Source organism: Melanotaenia boesemani, chromosome 12 (genome assembly GCF_017639745.1).
Source record: "Melanotaenia boesemani isolate fMelBoe1 chromosome 12, fMelBoe1.pri, whole genome shotgun sequence".
NCBI lineage: Eukaryota > Metazoa > Chordata > Actinopteri > Atheriniformes > Melanotaeniidae > Melanotaenia > Melanotaenia boesemani.
Genome location: NC_055693.1, coordinates 24436051 through 24452315, shown reverse-complemented (window position 1 = coordinate 24452315; position 16265 = coordinate 24436051). Strand labels below are relative to the sequence as shown.

The following is a 16265-nucleotide window of genomic DNA, read 5'->3' as shown; positions in this document are numbered from 1 at the left end:
ATATACTGTAAGTACACACCATTTACCATTTATATTGGGATTGGGACACGTTAATCACGCGTTAATGCAACAATTAGTTAACGGGGATAATTATTTAAACCGCGCGTTAAGGGTTTTTTTTTTTTTTTTTTTGGTTCAGTGGCGTTGATCACAGCACACATGCAGTCAACACTGCTGCAGCGGTGCGTACTGAATGTAGTCAGGAGAGAGTGGGTTTATTAACATGAAGAGACGTTTCCTGTCTGGAACTTAAGAGAGAAGAAAAAGAACCGACAGTTCTCTTTGTCTGTCAAAACCCATGCAGATGGGCAGAACCAGAGCCGTCGATATACTCAGAGTTGCGACACTTTCTGGCTGTGTCTGAATGTCCACCCTACTCCTTAACCCCTCGTTCACTACATAGGGCTGCACTACATAACACACTACATAGTGCACTCATTCTTTTGGCGATTCGGACACGAAGCTGCCTATTTTTTTCGTTGCCACAAACCACATGATTACCGCCGTCACCACGGCAACCACAACGTCAAGATGCCATTCCAAATCCAATCCAAAATTGTGTGTAAATATTTTTGTTTTTATTCCTTATGTTGTATTTTATTCTTTGTTTGTTTTCTTATAGATAATTTCACGCAGCTCAATTTTTTCGCCTCCTTGCGCCATGTTGAGCTTCTGCCCGCAATGCATTGTGGTCTATATTGACCCTTCTAGTGACCATCGATGCGCTCTACTTTTCAAGATGCATTGTGGGTAATTTTGAGTGCCCTACTTATTTCTCTCTGGACATTCGGACACCCCGACAAAATGGCGTGACCCCTATATAGGGCACTATGTAGGGAGTAGGGTGAACATTCTGACACAGACTCTGACTCCCGTGTACAAAAAATGGCGGCGCACTTCCTGGTTACTGGAGACGTTCAATAGTTCCAAACACCACATCAGACTGCATTCATCGCCAATGCATTCCATTCATTTTCAGAGGGAAGTCGATGCAATATCAGTCTTAAAAGACACGAAAATGTATGTACATTCTGTAGGACGTCCTGCATTAACATATTTGCATCTGTTAAATGTGATAAAATTTTGTTTAAATGTATTTTGCCTTTGCATGTTATAGCTATTGTGTTTTTACACCATGGCCTCCCAGCTTTTATGTTTTAGTTTAAAAAAGTGTGGTCACGGTCTTATATTATTTATTTCTGTGTACTGATCAAGTGCATTGTTATTCATAGATTCATAGAATTTGATGTTCAATATGACTTAATATATATATATATATATAATAATATGACCCCGAGAGATGACATTTCGGGGTCCTGTGTTGTATTTTAAGGTGAACAGTTTTTTCATGTACTGGGGATTTTAATGCGTAGTAACAGGGAAAGCTCGGGAGTTTGTAATGCTTTTCATGAATTCTCTATTACATATAATAGAAAATCACAGAGCAGATGACCTGTTAGGTAATTATCCAGAGCCTACTGACTTGTATCCATTAAATTTTATTTAAACTGTTTAAATATTTATTAAAACTGCCTTGTCCCCTTTTGCTTTCCATGTTCCATGCAACAATAACTAAGTAGTAATCATGATTCCTAATTAACATATATTTCACCAATTCCCTGTGCATCTCTGTTCATTCATTATAACTCTTTTATTTTCCCTCTTTACCCTTGCATTATTTTTTCACCCATACTTGTTCACTTATTTGGATATTAGCTCATGTTCTACCCTTACAGCTGTTCTACATTCATGTTTTGTAGTCGATTAGTCATTACTGACATTTTTTTTTATTCTTTATTCAGGAGCAGCAGGCAGGAACACTGACATCAGTTTGTCATTTTTCCTTCCCCAAGGTTTATTTTTATCATTTCATTATACATGCTGTAACTGATTAATTTACTTTATTGCCTTGCCTTTTTGTTTTATGTCAATAAAAAGTTTGTTGTTTGAAAGGTTTCCATTGTTTTCTTGTGCCTGTCAGTGCCAGTCCCACCAGCAGGTCAAGTTAGTTTTTAGTTAAACCAAGTAGTTACTCAGTGAGATGTTTCCTTCTACATTCAAAGCAAAGCAAGTTTATTTATACAGCACAATTCAACAACATGGAGATTCAAAGGACTTTACAATAACATTAACAACATAAGAATATATGAAGCATAATTTATAAATAAAAAGACAAAAATGGAAGAACATAAACTAAGCAAGATCAAGTTTTTTCTTTTTTTTAATTCAGCTTATGAAAGACAGTTCAGATTTGGATTTACATACAAACCATTGAAATGCAGCTGAGAGACACAGTGTTGTCTGATATTCAGTGTTGTATTCATTGTTGACCTTAAGTACTGACATTACATGCTACCACATGGCTGGCTTTAATAATTAGATGAAAGTAAGCCCTAACAAGCTAATCATTTCACCTTACAAAAGTGAATTGTATGGGTGGTTATCAGTAAGAAATATAGAGGCTAATGAGGATCATCATGTCTGATCTTTAATAAATGCTAGCTAACACACAGTTAGCCACAATACATGCTAACCAAGAAGCCAACTAGTCTTATCCATACCTCCGTCCCGAGCAACGTAGTTCTACTCCAACGCCACTCCAGAATTACCAGCAGCTCCGTCTAGTGTGGAAGAATACACATTAGCCTGGTGTATACATAATATGCATCCCACAACGTCATACCAGCATTTACCTTCGCCAGCAAAGCTTGGAGAAAATCCACGGCCCAAACAATAAAACCAGACGACCTGGCTCTAACCATGGCAACCAGCTCGTGGCGACACACCGCACTGCCGCCAACACTCCCAAAGGTAGAGAGAGGAAGCTACCGCACCTGTTTATGAGCTGATGAGCCCAAGCGGAGAAACGGAAGCAGTATGGCCCGTAATGCCTTCACGACCATGCATAGGGTCGGAAATCACACCGCCATAATTACCCTGGAGTAAAACCACCCAGTTACACATGTAAAATATTGCGTTCGTGCACGCAGGCATGCACACAGGGGCTTGCGACGCAACACAAAACAATAGAAAAATATTCAATTTTTGTGAGTTGCAACTAAATAATCCACCAGCTCCCAGAGTCACAGAGAGACAAACGTTATAAACAAACAGAACTTTTTTCTCAATTAACACAGTGAATAATCCTGGATTTAAGAAACTCATCAACACTTTGGACAAACGGTATCACTGCCATCTCAACACCATTTTAGTTGACTGTCTCTTTCTTCCCTGTATGATGAGTGTAGTGAGGGTGTTGTGAAAGACGTGGTGACAGTCCAATGTTTCGCCACCGCTACAGACCTGTGGTAAAGCCGCACCAGAGTCATATGGAAATGTCGTTTTCAACTTGAAAACGAAATGTCTCCAGACTATTTTTTTCCAGATCACACCAGGCGGAACATAGCTGCTGGTCTGAGACAAACAATAGCTATGGGGACCTGGTGGAAAGGAACTAGTCTACATTACCACAATAAACACTTCAAATGTGGGTGGCATTGCAGTCATGGGTTTACAGTTTAAACAGGACTGGAATCAGGGTGCAGTCCGGTGGAACACTAGAGTTGGGGATGATTGTGGAGGATGAGGAAGTGTTTGATTCACAGACAAAGGAGGGGTTCCAAGTTACAGTGTCTGCTGTTTGCTAATCAGTCGACTGGGGATGATTGAGCTGAATGCCGAGCTAAAATTAAGAAACAGCATCCTGACACATGTTGGGGCTTTCCACATGACTGAAAGTACTGTGGAGGGCAATGGAGATGGTATCATCTGTGGACCTGCTGGACCTGTAGATGAACTAGCATTGGCTAAGGGGTGATATGAACCTTTATTTATTGTAGCACATGTCTCTCAAAACATTTCATGACCACCGGCACAGGAGTCTTGAGCATAAGGTTTATGGGGGCAGTTTTCAGGTAAATGGGGTCTTTCGGCACCCTCCCTGATCTTCTATCTTGTCCTGGTGCTTTTCTGATGTCAGTGCTGCACAGGGCCTGCAGTTTTGTCTTTTTGCTGTCCTCTTCATAGCAGAGAAAAAGATGTAAAGCCAGGAGAGATGGACAAGAATTTGACATTTCAGCCACTTTTTTTTTTAGTCTTTTCAATTTTTTTTCTATTAGAAAGTAAATTAAAGACAATGAACAAACAATGAATCACAGTAGTTTGTCTTTGACATCAGACACAATTTGTTGAAGTTGCTTCATTACAATAACTTTTGCTGTTAAAATGAAACTGTGGCTTCACTACTACCATTACTTATAATACAACCTCAAAATACCTTGTTTTTCCACATCATCTGAACTCATATCTGCAAGCACTGTCCATGCTGTTGAAACTAACTAGCATGATTAGCTAGCTGCCACTGATCACCTGTCTGCATCACGTTTGCTTTAATCAAACAAACAAAATAATCATCATGCTTGCAAGATTAAAAAAAATCACTGGAAATGGTGTTTACATAGATGTGTTACCAAAAAAAAAAATAGAACAATTTAAAAATAATGTTTATCAAAAGCAAACATAAGACATATTCATAAAATTAACTCTACTAATCAGGAGTCAAAGACTATGGAGCCTAAAAAACGGAGCGATATAAAAGGAATACTGTATATACCTGAAAACTGTTCATAGCTTGTTTAGATTGTACACACAAATCCATGGACATGTGTCTATGAATCAAAACTAATTTTATTTATTTAGAATTTTGTTTTAAGGAGGGATTGATGGCTTTAAACAATTACTGTCAGCATTATTTTTATACATGTGTTTCAGATGAAAATACAAAATGACAAAATTAAAACTGCACAACACACTTCACAGCAGTGTTCATACCATTCACATCATAAGAGACATTACTCAGACTTTTTCTTGGCATTACTCTTTCTGAAACACTTGCGTGTAAAAAATAAGCAACATTTCATTGTCAGCCACAAAACAGTTATGAGGATAATGACTAGAAAGCCGATGACGTCCAAGCTATGGTACTGAATCCAGTTCAAGTCATGTGCAGCGACCCTCAGATGTGTGGCTCCTTTGTGTCTCATGACAAACTCGGTCCAGAAAACAGCCAGGTCCAAGGGTTGGACGGGGACATCTAGATGTATCTGGGACAACTCCACCATCCGTTCTTTGTAACTGAGAGGGAGCAATATGTTGTTATCTAGATTTTTTATGGCATCAAGTTAGTGATCAACTTAAATTATGTGAATTTGCTGCTGTACACAAATATAAGAAGTATAAGAACTGGGTTGCAAAAAAAAAAAAATGCAGAATGATGGGCTTATAAGTCAAAATATGACATATTTGGTTGTTTAGCTGTTTTTTCACCAAGTTTAAATTTCTTGCACAGCTGTGTCTGCTACAGCTAATAACTATGTTTTTATGGAAATTATGACCCCTGACTTTGAGCAAGTGTACTTAAAACAAATCAATGCTGGACTGAAGGCAAAAAGGCATGTCATACCAATTAGGATGATATTTTCACACCTGCCTAAAACTTTTGCACAGTGCTAGGTATTTGGTTGCTGGGATTAATTAGTTATGAATTGTCTTACCTTTTATCATAAATGAGTTTCTTCAGGGCAGCCACCAGGGTTTCACTTGTCATATCAACTATACTGAGTTGCTCTGCCACACCACGAACCACCATTCAATGAACATTGTCTCCCTGGTCCCCAAAAAGTGGAAACGTCAACATGGGCACACCGTTACAGATACCTTCATAGATACCATGGGAACCTCCATGAGTCATGAAGACTTTAGCATTGGTTTGGGCTGGAGAAGACAGACACAAAAAGCAGTCAGAGGTTAAATCGACAATCTATGTAATGTGTCTTCTGTTTTATTTTAATGAGAAATGAATCACACCTAGGAGATCGTTCTGAGGTAACCATTTCATAACTCTGACGTTCTTGGGTACATCTTTGGGTAGAGCTCCAGTGTATCTCCACACAACCTGAAACACAAATCATAGCACCTGGTGAGCACATGCAAACTGCAGAACTAACGGCTTTCATGTTTTTCAAGACAGAGGACAAAGTCTAGTAGCTGAACCTTATCAGACTTTTCCGATGTATGCAAACAGTGAAAAGGTCTGGTTAAAATGTTTTTTAAAAAAAACATGGGTGCTGCAAGAATTGATAAAAGCAGCACAGGAGATCATCTGCAGAAACCTCTCTTTCTTTGAAGACCTTTCTATCAGCATAATCAGGAGCGGTGCCAACCCATAAACTGATCCCTTACCCTCAGGTGGGAGGCTGTGTCATGGCTAGAACACAAGGCTCAAATGCATCTTCTACTAAGAAGCTGAAAAACTGGTCACCTCCATGCCTCGTGAATGCACTCTACATGGCTCTGCTTTGCTATGCTGTTGTGCTTTAACATTATACTCTGTTTCTTATAAGCTGCAATTGAATTTTTTGTTCAGTTCTTTATTCTGTGATTTATGAGAGATATGCTTGTAAAGTTTTATGATTGGACTTTATCTTATGTCTGGTGGTCAGAAGAAAAAAACCTGTTTCATGTCAAAACATACAAATGAATGAAAGGAACCTTGAACCTTAATCAGTGTTTATCTGATATTATAAAGAGCAGTAGAACAGAAGTCAGCTGATAGAATTAAACTACTGAGTTCTACGTTACCCTCTGGGGAATTTGACGAAATGCATCAAAAAACAGTTTAGCTTTCTCCTCAGGCATGTTGGACACCACTGAACCCAGAGTGAAGACGATAAAGCCATCATCTCCAGAGCCATCCACAAACTCTTTCAGGTCCTGAAAAGAGGTGGGAGAAGACATAAAAATTACACCCACAAATTTGAAACACTCAGCTTACACCCAGTCTCTAAAAGATGCATTTCTAATAAATACATGAGAAAAATAATTTTATCAACATGTATGTAAGAAACGTTCTTTTAATCTTTCAAGCACAATCACACTTTGTACTAATTTCAACAAGCCTACTGTTTTTACAAGTATCTGATCCCTATTGACACAACAAGGTCTCCAACTCCTTTCCTCTTGTGCTGGTTGAAATCTGGATCACAATTATCAGACAAAAAAGCTCTACCTCAATTTTTGGAATTAAATTATACTTAAATCAAGAAACAAATATGTAAAATATAGCTGATGTTTGAGTTTTGGTGGATGCTTCTCTCTCCACATTCACTTCAGAACTGAAACAATTTCATTGTCTCTGCAAATTAAAATAAATAAATAAAATAGGCATGCAATCAAGCCAAGAAAAACAGTTTTGAATGTCCTTAGAGAATAATTTCTTTTAACCACTGTTGTGATTCCTGATGGCATTTGTTTATGTTTATCAAGGGTTTGTCTTAATTCTCCATGTGGATGAATGATAATGAAGATAGGCGGGCTAAAGCTAAGGTGCACTGTTAGACGGCTAAAAACCGCAGTTGTGCTGCACTCTCCCTTCTTGCTGCAGATATTGGATACCTGTCAATCAAAAGGACAAGCCCCTAATTATGCAGAATTTCAAGATTAAATATCATCCAAATGGATGAGTTAGAAAAAATTCACCCCCCTCGCAGTTATCATGAAGGTAAACTTAAAATGGATTTTTGTACCAGGCTTTAAACTTGTTTGTTTCCACTGTGATGTTGGTCTTTTTAACGTGGAGTCTTTGAGGATTTGCTCTGTTTTGGAGCCAGCCCTTAGCGGATGAGGGGTGAACTGCAATTTCTTGCACTTCCGCATAGGCTTCACATTTCACCGCCTGAGGTTGCTGCTTGGGCGTAACAAGCAGAACACACTCAGGGACGTTTGGAGTTTGACATATTGACTGCAGTTCTGGAGCACCAAGTAGAAGTTCCGTTTAGAGCTTCTGCAATCAAATCCGCTGCGTCGCTCAGCAGTTCCTACATCTTGCATGCTGCCTGATATTTTGTGGTTGTCAATAAAAGTTTGTTCTATGGGTTTGTTTAATAGAGTATCTAAATCAACATAGAGGACTAACACCACACAGTGTATTGGAATGTGTTCACTAGCTCTGCATTGATCCATTATCTGGAGTGCATTTGCCTGGACTTGTGGAAAGGGTAACCAATCAGGTGTCAGGATCCGCCCACTGACTTTGAGCTAGGCTGACAGATAAAATAAATTCATGATGCACTGCAACACAGGACCATAAATAAAATAATTAGTGAAATAATTCTATATCTTTTTACATACATTCATTTACATTTTAATCAGTTGGTACGTTTTTGTAACACAATAATGCATTAATTATCATTTTAATTATTTAATGACACATTTAGGTAATTATTTAATGATATATTTAATTAAAGGCAAAGGCAAATTTATTTGTATAGCACATTTCATGTACAAGACAATTCAAAGTGCTTTACATAAATCATTACAGCAGGGTGCAGACAAGTGCATTAAAAAAAATATAAAGATTAAAAGAAATGCAATTAATGAAATAAAGGCAGAAGGAATATGTTAAAATAAAATAGATGAAATGCAAGAAATAAAGTTAAAGACAATATTAAACATGATTCCAGCTTAAAAGAACCAGATGCAGATTTTTGACTTCTAAATAAAAACTATTTGAAATGCAGCAGAGAAACAGGTATGTCTTCAGCCCTTGATTTAAATAAACTGAGTGTTTCAGCTGATCTGAGGCTTTCTGGGAGGTTTGTTCCAGACATGCGGAGCATAGAAGCTGAATGTAGCTTCTCCTTGTCTGGTTCTGGCTCTGGGAACTGATAAGAAACTGGGTCAGATGACCTGAGGTTTTCTGGCAGGTTCATAATGGGTCAAGAGGTCACTGATGTATTTTGGTCCCTAAACCCATTCAGAGCTTTATAGACCAGCAGAAGAACTTTGAAGTCTATTCTTTGACGAACAGGCAGCCAGTGGTAAGACCTCAGAGCTGGACTGATGTGGTCCACTTTCTTGTCTTAGTGAGGACTCAAGCAGCAGAGTTCTGAATCAGCTGCAGGTGTCTAATTGATTTTTTAGGTAGACCTGTAAAAATACTGTTACAATAATCAAGCCGACTAAAGATGAAAGCGCAGACCCTTGATATATTCTTAAGGTGATAGTAGGCTGATTTTGTAATTCCCTTAATGTGTTTTTCAAAGTTAAGGTCTGAGTCCATCAGTACACCCAGATTTCTGGCCTGGTTGGTGGTTTTTAGGTGTATAGACGGAAGCTCTGTGGTGACCTTTAAAGGTCCCATATTATGCAAAATTCACTTTTTAATGGTTTTGGAACAGTCATACTGGTCCCCCCGCATGTGTAGGAGACCCGTAAGTGTGAAACTCTTTCAGGCGCTCTCTCTCCCCCCTGCTCCACCTCTAGGGAAGTAAGCGCTGAAATGAGCTTGTTTGAAAGCGTGTACGTTATAACGTCATAAGGGACAATAACCACTCCCCATAGAGCGATGGACCCGTCTACCGGCTCTCAAAGCCCGCCCTCTAAAAATCACCTAGCGCCCAGTGTTTTTCCCTCTTCGGCAACCCTCGTTAGCAGACATGGCTAAGCGACAAAAGCACTGTTCTGTTTGTGGCTGCATAAATGAACACGAAAACGTTTTTTTTACTCCATCCACTGAACCCACGAGGACTGAGTGGATTAATTTTATTTTTGGAGGAAATGTACCCGGAAAACTTCCAAAGGTTTTGCATGTCTGTGGCCAGCATTTCAAAGAGGACTGTTTCCACAACATGGGTGCATGGAAAGCAGGCTTCGCCAACCGTTTTGAAGCTGAAGCCAGGTTCAATACCAACTGTCCGTGACACAGCTGGAGAGGTAAGAGCAAGTACTGTTAGTCTTCTTGCTCGAACTTCTTCAGGAATGGGTTCCGGTGTTCCGGCGTTTGTTTATCCTTCACTACGCTGTAATCAGCGTCTAGTAACCGCTAAGGCCTAACCTGTCAATCACCTCATGACGGGCGATGCGATGGGCGGAGCCAACAGCTGAGCTGCTCCACCAGGGTTCCGCCCACCATAAACGGCACATTTCTGAAGCTGCTAAAAAGAGGGAGGTGAAGAGAAGCCGCTGCACTCAAACTGAGGGTCGATTTGTCCATACCATGGCGGAAATATTTCATTTAGATATTAATGAATGGTCTCAGATTGGGAATAAAGTGTATAATATGGGACCTTTAATCATTTCTCTTTCGCGCCAAAGACCATCACCTCAGTTTTGTTTTTGTTTAACTGAAGAATGTTCAGACATATCCAGCCATTAATCTCCTCAATGCATTTACCAACAGCCTGTACGGGGCCTCGGTCTCCTGGTGACATTGTAATATATATCTGTGTGTCATCTGCGTAGCTATGGTAACTAATTTTGTTTTTCCTCATGACCTGTGCTAGTGGGAGTATGTAGATGTTAAACAGAAGAGGCCCCAGGATGGAACCTTGGGGAACTCCACATGTAATTTTTGTCTGCTCACATGTAAAGTTACCTATTGACACAAAGTACTTTCTACTCTCTAAATAAGATTTAAACCAGTGTAGTGCAGTGCCAGAGAGGCCCACCCAGTTCTCCAGTCATTTAAGCAATATATTGTGGTCAACTGTATCAAATGCAGCACTGAGGTCCAGTAAGACTAAGACTGACATTTTTCCATCATCTGTATTCAAACATATGTCAATAATGACTTTGGTCAGAGCAGTCTCAGCAGTGCTGTGGTGCTGTCTAAAACCTGACTGGAAGACATCGCAGCAGTTGTTTTGTGTTAAAATGTCGTTTAGCTGATGAAAAATGGCTTTTTCAATTATCCTAGAAAAGGAAGATTTGAGATCGGCCTGTAGTTGCTCATTTGTGTCTTGTCTAGGTTGTCTCTTTTTAGCAGGGGTTTGATTACAGCTGTTTTTAAAAGTTCTGGGAAGACGCCAGAAATTAAGAACAAGTTCACAATCTGTAACAGATCTGGCTCCAGAGTCTTTGAGACCTTTTTGAAGAAACCTGTGGGCAGGATGTTCAAGCAGCAAGAGGAGAAGTTCAGCTGACATGAGATGTTGCCCAGATCTTTGTTGTTAATGGGATTAAACTGTGTCATGGTGCTTATAGTGGTTTTCAATGGACACAGTATGTCTGTTGAACCTGCTGTTGATAAACCAACTCCTTGTCTGATATTTTGGATTTTTTCCATGAAAATTTTGGCAAACTCATTGCTGGCCTTGGTGGAATAAAGTTCAGGTGCTATTGACACAGGAGGGTTTGTTAACTTGTCAACAATAGCGAATAAGACCTGAGCATTATGACAGTTTTTGCTAATGAGAAATAGGACTTTCTTGCATTCTTCAGTTGTAGATTATAAGAGTGAAGTTTCTCTTTATACATGTCATAATGAACCTGTAGATTTGTTTTTCTCTATCTGCGCTCGGCTTTCCGACACTGTCTTTTTCCATGCTTTACCAGTGTGGAATTTCTCCATGTAGACTTTTTCTTTCCAGAGACAACTTTCACCTTAATAGGAGCAATTATTTCATTATGTCACTTTTAATTAATTAATAATACATTTAAGAACCCATTAATGTATTTAATTATAATTTTAATTATTTATTTACAGATTTAAGTAATTATTTAATGATATATTTAAATAATTAATTGAGTCACTTTTACTCCTCCATGTTAATCAAACTAAACTCAAAGAGTTCAATTAATCCCAATGCATGCTTATTAACTTGTATACATTTATTTACATACTCACCGCTGGCAGAGGAGCTTTCTTTGCACAGTTGATCCCACCAATTAAAACCATATTTGGTAAGAGAGGTCTGGGCCATTCAAATACAAAGTCATATCTAAGAAGCCAGATAGCTCCATGGCTTATAAGTTCTGTATAAGTCATGCCGTTTCCAAAACGCTTGCTGGCCAGATCGTCAAAGTCTTGATACATTAATTTGCACAGGTAGGATTCCACAAAAAGCATCATCATGTTTTTCACTCTTTGTGGGAAGGTCATGTGGTCTGTATTACCAGTAAAGGCCAATGGAACATAGGAAGGAGGAGATGGGCACTGGTTAGCTTTAATGTCCAATCCACATGGAAGTCCACGCAGGAAATAAACAGTTGGAATTGAGAAGAGTTTAGCCAGGACAGAGCCGCAAGGAAGGAAGGGGTCTGTAAGCATGAGATCAAATCCCTCTCCCCTAAGTCGTCCCATTAAAGGCTTGTTGTCCAGCAAAGTTTCACAACCCACTACCTGGAGTGAAGTAAAGGTCACCAAACGCTGCACATTGACGAACAGATCTGTGAGTCCTGGTGCCTTGGTGAACACCCCTTCTTTGACTTTATTTACATTTTCATCCAGCTCAGCTTGGGTATACGGCACTTTGTAGATCTCAGTCTTGTAGCTGTCTGAGCCTTTGATCAACATGCTGCTTTCTGGCACCAGAACGGTAACCTCATGGCCCCTGCGGCTGAGTTCCTTCACCAGTATCTTCATGCTGAGCCAGTGGCTTCCATCCACAGGCATAACCAGCACCTTCCCCCCTTGAACAGGCCCTAGACTGAAGCAGCATATCCAAGCCAACAGTCCCACTGCAGGAAACCACACTCTGCTTCTCATTGCCTCTTTCTGCACAGCAAACTGGATGCCTGTTGCTTAGCAGGTGTGAATGAGTCTTTCAATAGTTCAGGACATGCAGGCTGGACTTTGAGTCAAGCTGTTATATAACATCAGGAAGACAGAGAGATGTCTCAGCATTCATAGTTGGTCCCGAGTTAATCATTCTTTAACATGACATGGCTATTTCCATGTACCTGCTTAAACTCAACTCAAAAAAAAAAATATTGTTTTATTGAAGAAATTCTGACTGCAAAATGATGAACTAAATCAGTCAGTTGCAAGTGATGGTAGCAAAATATGTATATAATGCCAAACAATTTCTCTGAAAACAGACACATATAGTGTTTTAGAAAAAAGATCTACATGCCCTTGATACTTTGGCTACACAAATATATATATATATATATATATTTATATATATATCCATCCATCCATTTTCTTCCGCTTATCCGGAGTCGGGTTGCGGGGGCAGCTGCCTAAGCAGGGAAACCCAGACTTCCCTCTTCCCGGCCACATTCACCAGCTCATCCGGAGGGATCCCGAAGCGTTCCCAGCCGAGAGATGTTGTCTGTCCAGTGTGACCTAGGTCTTTCTCGGGGCCTCTTTCCAGTGGGACGTGCCCGGAACACCTCACCAGGGAGGCGTCCAGGAGGCATCCTAGCCAAATGCCCGAGCCACCTCATCTGGCTCCTCTCAATGTGGAGGACCAGGGGATCTACTCTGAGCCCCTCCCGGATCACCAAGCTTCTCACCCTATCTCTAAGGGAGAGCCCGGCCACCCTGCGGAGAAAACTCATTTTTGGCCGCTCTCGTTCTTTCAGTCACTACCCACAGCTCATGACCATAGGTGAGGGTAGGAACGTAGATCGACCGGTAAATCAAAAGCTTTGCCTTTTGGCTCAGCTCCCTCTTCATCACGACAGACCGATGCAGAGTCTGCATCACTGCAGACGCCGCACCGATCCACCTGTCGATCTCCCGTTCCATCCTTCCCTCACTCGTGAACAAGACCCCGAGATACGTAAACTCCTCCACTTGGGGCAGGACCCTATTGCAGACCCGGAGAGGGCACTCCACCCTTTTCCGGCTGAGGACCATGGTCTCGGACTTGGAGGTGCTGATTCTCATCCCAGCTGCTTCACACTCGGCTGCAAATTGCTCCAGTGAGAGCTGAAGATCACGGCCCGATGAAGCCAACAGAACCACATCATCCGCAAGGAGCAGAGACCCAATCCTGAGGCCACCGAACCGGATCCCCTCAACACCTCAGCTGCGCCTGGAAATTCTGTCCATAAAGGTTATGAACAGAATCGGTGACAAAGGGCAGCCTTGGCAGAGTCCAATCCGCACTGGAAATGATTCTGATTTACTTCCGGCAATGCGGAGCAAGCTCTGACACCGGTCGTACAGGGTCCAGACAGCAAGTCCGGCACTCCATACTCCCGGAGTACCCCCCGGGGAACACGGTCGAATGCCTTCTCCAAATCCACAAAACACATGTAGATTGGTTGGGCAAACTCCCATGCCCCCTCAACGACCCCGAAGAGGGTGTAGAGCTGGTCCACTGTTCCACGACCGGGACGAAAACCACACTACGCCTCCTCAATCCGCGGTTCAACTATCCAATGGACCCTCCTCTCAAGCACCCTTGAATAGAGCTTACCGGGGAGGCTGAGGAGTGTGATCCCCCCTGTAGTTAACCACCTCAGCGACCTCAGCTCCAGAGATAGGAGAGCCAGCACCAGCTACCCTAGACTCTGCTTCCTCATCAGAAGACGTGTTGGTGGGATTGAGAAGGTCTTCGAAGTATTCCCTCCACCGCCTCACAACGTCCCGAGTCAAGGTCAGCAGCCCCCCATCCCCACTGTACACAGTGTTGACAGAGCACCTCTTTCCCCTCCTGAGCCGCCGGATGGTGGACCAGAATCTCCTCGAAGCCGTCCAGAAGTCATTCTCCATGGCCTCTCCAAACTGCTCCCATGCCCGAGTTTTTGCCTTAGCGACCGCCGAAACTGCGCTCCGCTTAGCCCGCCAATACCCATCAGCTGCCTCTGGAGTGCCACAGGCCAAAAAGGCCCGATAGGACTCCTTCTTCAGTTTGACGGCATCCCTTACTGCCGGTGTCCACCAACGAGTTCAGGGGTTACCGCCACGGCAGGCACCGATGACCTTATGGCCATAGCTGCGGCTGGCAATACAGGCACGGAACACAGCCCATTCGAACTCAATGTCCCCCGCCTCACCCGGGACAGGGTTGAAGCTCTGCCGGAGATGGGAGTTGAAACTCTTTCTGACACGGGACGCTGCCAGACGTTCCCAGCAGACCCTCACAACACGCTTGGGTCTACCAGGCCTGACCAGCATCCTCCCCCACCATCTGAGCCAACTCACCACCAGGTGGTGATCAGTTGACAGCTCTGCCCCTCTCTTCAACCGAGTGTCCAGAACATGCGGCCCGCAAGTCCGACAACATGACTACAAAGTCGACCATCGAACTGCGGCCTAAAGTGTCCTGGTGCCAAGTGCACATGTGGACACTCTTATGTCTGAACAAGGTGTTCGTTATGGACAATCCATGACGAGCACAGAAGTCCAACAAAAAAGCACCACAGGTGACATTCTACGTCCCTAGAGCTAGCTTTTGCAGCCGAGGATCAGACCACCAGGGTCCTGGCAGCCACCCAGCTCACAATGCACTGGCCTGGCTCCAAGGGGGGGGGCCCCGGTGACCCACTTTCAGGCAAAGGAAACCTTGGTCCTTGTTTTTTCATCATCATAAGGGTGGTTTGAGCCCCACTTCGTCTGGTCCCTCCCCTAGACACCTGTTTGCCATGGGTGACCCTACCAGGGGCATGAGCCCCCGACAACGTAGCCGCTAGGATCGTCAGGACGCACAAACTCCTCCACCACCATAAGGTGGCGGCTCAGGGAGGAGTATATATATATATAAATCGTTTTTATTTTATTTATTTATTATTTTTTTTTTTGCAAAATTAAGAAAGGAAAAAAAAAATCAAATGAAAACTGGTGTGTGCAAATATAGTTACTCCCACAAACACAATAGTTTATAGAGACACCTGTCACAGCAGATACAGCTTTAAGTCTCTTAGAGTATATCTTTATCTTTTGGAGTTAGGCAGCTTTGTACTTTCCTAAAAAATAAATAAATAAATAATAAAACTGCATCAATTTTCTAAACAAGCTGTCTGTTTTTTTCTTCTTTTTCCTTTTGTCCTGTTCAGTATAGACCATGTAACCCAAGGGTTGTCGGTTTGTTCCCGGCTTCTCAAGCTCATATCAAGGTGTCCCTGAGCAAGACACCGAACCCCTAATTGCTCCTGATGGGTCGTGGTTGAACGCCTTGCATGGCAGCTTCCGCCATCAGTGTGTGAATGTGTGTGTGAATGACATACATGTAAAGCATTTTGGATAAAAGTGCTATATAAGTACAGACCATTTATCATTTATATTAGGGCTGGGCACGTTAACGCTTTAATCGCGCGTTAACGCAACAATTAGTTAACCGGGTAATTGTTCAAACCGCACTTTAAGGTTTTTTTTTTTTTTTTTGCTCAGTGGCTTTGATTACAGAAACATGCAGTCCACTGCTGCAGTGGTGCGTCTGATGTAATCAGGAGAGAGCAGGTTTATTAACATGAAGAGACGTTTTCTGTCTGGAACTTAAGAGAGAAGAAAAAGAACCGACAGTTCTCTTTGTCTG

At 41.9% G+C, this 16265-nt stretch overlaps 1 pseudogene; it reads right to left on the bottom strand.

Moving 5' to 3' along the window:
* Window positions 1-4668: 4668 nt before the first annotated feature.
* On the bottom strand, window positions 4669-12622 carry LOC121649977 (annotated as a pseudogene).
* Between the last annotated feature and the right edge of the window lie 3643 nt (window positions 12623-16265).